Source organism: Oncorhynchus masou, unplaced genomic scaffold (genome assembly GCF_036934945.1).
Source record: "Oncorhynchus masou masou isolate Uvic2021 unplaced genomic scaffold, UVic_Omas_1.1 unplaced_scaffold_1937, whole genome shotgun sequence".
Taxonomy (NCBI): domain Eukaryota; kingdom Metazoa; phylum Chordata; class Actinopteri; order Salmoniformes; family Salmonidae; genus Oncorhynchus; species Oncorhynchus masou.
In genome coordinates, this window is record NW_027008433.1 from 3,911 (window position 1) to 7,871 (window position 3,961).

The 3,961-nt window shown below is 47.4% G+C and overlaps 1 pseudogene; it reads left to right on the forward strand.

Moving 5' to 3' along the window:
• The first annotated feature begins 975 nt into the window (after nucleotides 1-975).
• LOC135532602 (ceramide glucosyltransferase-B-like) lies at nucleotides 976-2,974 on the forward strand (annotated as a pseudogene).
• Nucleotides 2,975-3,961: the final 987 nt, after the last annotated feature.

A 3,961-nucleotide genomic window follows, 5' to 3' on the forward strand; every position in this document is an offset into this window, starting at 1 on the left:
AGCGCTCTGATCTTAGTCCTGACAGTTGAACCATGAGACAATTATTGTTTTAGGAAAGTTTAAATGAAGTTGGCTATAAAGTTTGCATATTGTACACATCGAAACACAAGGAATAGTGTTTTTGTTCTCGGCTGTTTAAGGGCACAAATGTCTCTCAACATCCCTTGTTTATTGATGGTGTTGGTCAGTCTTCAAATGTAAACTTATAATAAGTTTTTCAAAAATGTAAAAGAATTATATAAATAATGTATTTAGCCTTTTATTTTACAAAGCAAGTCCGTTAAGAACAAATTATTATTTACAATGACGGCCGACACCGGCCAAACCATCAGGACGCTGAATAATTGTGCGCCGCCCGTTGGGATTCCCAAACGTGGCCTGTTGTGATACAGCCTGGAATCGAACCAGGGTCTGTAGTGAAGCCTCTAGCGCTGAGGTGCAGTGCCTTAGGACCGCTGTGATACAGCCTGGAATCGAACCAGGGTCTGTAGTGACGCTCTAGCGCTGAGGTGCAGTGCCTTAGACCTGTGCGCCTGGAATTGAACCAGGGGTCTAGCGCTGAGGTGAGCCCTGAACCCGGTTCCCATCTTTGCCTTTTAACCCTGACACTTTGACCTGTTTTATTGTTGATCCACAAAACATTGATGATTTGACCGGTCGTGTTTTGGTGTTATTGAAAACGTTCATTGGATTACCGGACATTGGCCAGATCTTAACTCCAGCTCTTAAAGGGGAAGTTAAAGGGGAAGTTCACTATTTTACAACTTGATGTTAGATATATTTCCTCAACCTGAAAGGAGTCTATGGGCAAGGAGGCTCTGTAATATGTGGCTTGGTTTTCTTTTTAAGCAGCCATCTACAAAGGTCTGCCAACTTTAGCCACCGCTAGCTAAAAATCAACGTGAGTGATTTGTGGCTGAACTTTGAACCGAAGGGGCTAACTGTTTCCTTTGTCCCTCCCCTCTTATCTCACAGGGATGGAAATTCTCCATGGCAACGCAGGTAGCCATGCAGAACTCCGGGTCCTATTCAGTTGCTCAGTTCCAGTCCCGTATGATCAGGTAAACAAACTATCAGGGCTTAGACTTTCACACTCAGCCACTGTTATAGAGCAGATTCCCGGAGGACCAAGGGACCGAGTTCTTTCTCTCCTCCCTTTTGTACTTGATTGATCAATTTAAGTAGACACAACTCTCGGGAATTGAGTTTGACACCCTCTGTCCTAGATTATTTGAACAAGTGGCAGTTTATTTCTAAAAGCTAGTTTAGCTGTTTCAGTCTCCCAATAGTCCACTGACTAACCTGCCACATTGGGATTCAGATGGCTTCAGATCTACTGACTCTGATCAATGTCATTCATTTTTTTTTTAAAGAGATCAAATATATTTTTCACTTGTGTATAGTGTGATAAGACATTATAGTGTGATATAGGCTAAAGTTACGTAGATGTGTCTATAGATTAGTCTAAGGGGTGTCTCATCCATAGAAACATAATGTTTTTTTTAACGCCTGCTTTATTGCTATGTGGACACTCAAAATGGCCGCCAGTCCACTACTTCCTGCTTTACTGCTATGTGGACACTCAACATGGCCGCCAGTCCACTACTTCCTGCTTTACTGCTATGTGGACACTCAAAATGTCCGCCAGTCCACTACTTCCTGCTTTACTGCTATGTGGACACTCAAAATGGCCGCCAGTCCACTACTTCCTGCTTTACTGCTATGACACTCAAAATGGCCGCCAGTCCACTACTTTACTGCTATGTGGACACCAAAATGGCCGCCAGTCCACTACTTCCTGCTTTACTGCTATGTGGACACTCAAAATGGCTGCCAGTCCACCCATTATAACGTAATTGACCTGAATGGGGACACCCGTTGATTTGTAATTCTGTGGTCTGTTCCTCCCCTCTCAGGTGGGCCAAGCTTCGTATCAACATGCTCCCGCCACCATATGTGAGCCCATCTCAGAGTGTTTCGTAGCCAGCCTGATCATTGGCTGGGCCGCGCATCACGTGTTCCACTGGGATATTATGGTCTTCTTCATGTGCCACTGTCTGGCGTGGTTCATCTCTGACTACATCCAGCTCCGAGGAGTTCAGGTACACACACACACACACACACACACACACACACACACACACACACAGTCTGGTGTGGTTCATCTCTGACTACATCCAGCTCCGAGGAGTTCAGGTACACACACACACACACACACACACACACACTGTCTGGTGTGGATCATCTCTGACTACATCCAGCTCCGAGGAGTTCAGGTACACACACACACACACACACACACACACACACACACACACACACACACACTGTCTGGCGTGGTTCATCTCTGACTACATCCAGCTCCGAGGAGTTCAGGTACACACACACACACATCATCTCTGACTACATCCAGCTCCGAGGACACACACACACACACACACACACACTGTCTGGTGTGGATCATCTCTGACTACATCCAAGTTAACCAGGTTGTCTGCTATTAATGTTATGTCTGGGATGTAAAAACTGATAACCACCGCTCGTTACTCTAACTGAGACACAGAAAAGTTCAGAATAAATCGTGTTGAAGAAACCAACGGAGTATGTTTTTCCTTCTCTCCCTACAGGGCGGTGCGCCGGCCTTCTCCAAACTGGACTACGCTGTAGCCTGGTTCATCAGAGAGTCCATGACCATCCAGATCTTCCTGTCGGCCCTGTGGGACCCCACCATCAGCTGGAGAACGGGGCGCTACAGGTTACGATGTGGGGTACGGCCGAGGAGATCCTGGATGTATAGCTACCAGCTTAAGTCCACCTACAGGGACACATGACCCGAGTCCAATCACCCCCAGGGGCCAGAGACAATACCAGACACAGACTGCTCAGCATCCCTATATAGTCAACTACTTTTGACCAGGGCCCACACTTGCTTTTATGTTTCTGCTCTGGTTTAAGGTAGTGCACTATATAGGGAATAGGGGGTTCCATAGGGCTAGGGCTCTGGTCTAAAGTAGTGCACTATATAGGGAATAGGGTGCCGTTTGGTATACGGCCAGAGAGAGATGGCAACATTGAGTGGAAGAAAATAAACAACTCGCTGTGCGCATGACGAGAAGAAGGAAACTACCCGCTGTGGGCATGACGGGTAGAAGGAAACTATGACGGGTAGAAGGAAACTACCCGCTGTGGGCGTGAGAAGAAGGAAACTACCCGCTGTGGGCGTGATGAGAAGAAGGAAACTACCCGCTGTGGGCGTGACGAGAAGAAGGAAACTACCCGCTGTGGGCGTGACGGCTAGAAGGAAACTACCCGCTGTGGAAGTGACGAGAAGAAGGAAACTACCCGCTGTGGGGGCGTGACGGCTAGAAGGAAAACTACCCGCTGTGGGCGTGACGTGCTGGGGAAGGAAACTACCCGCTGTGGAAGTGACGAGAAGAAGGAAACTACCCGCTGTGGGGGCGTGACGGCTAGAAGGAAACAACCCGCTGTGGGCGTGACGGCTAGAAGGAAACTACCCGCTGTGGGCGTGACGAGAAGAAGGAAACAACCCGCTGTGGGCGTGACGGCCAGAAGGAAACTACCCGCTGTGGGCGTGACGAGAAGAAGGAAACTACCCGCTGTGGGCGTGACGGCTAGAAGGAAACTACCCGCTGTGGGCGTGACGGCTAGAAGGAAACTACCCGCTGTGGGCGTGACGAGAAGAAGGAAACTACCCTTATGGGCGTGGCGGGTAGAAAACGTCATCTGGAATTCATCGTGTTTGATGGTTTTTAACCTGTGTGTTGAAATATATAATTTATTACTAATTCTTTTTCTGTCTATCATCCAAACTGTTGAAAACCAAGATCCTCCTGTCGTGAAGTGAGCGCTACGTCCCAAATTACACCCTATTCCTCATTTAGTCTTGATTCTATACTCATTTAATATTGTTTTAATGTGAAAACTTAAGGTCCAAACCTAG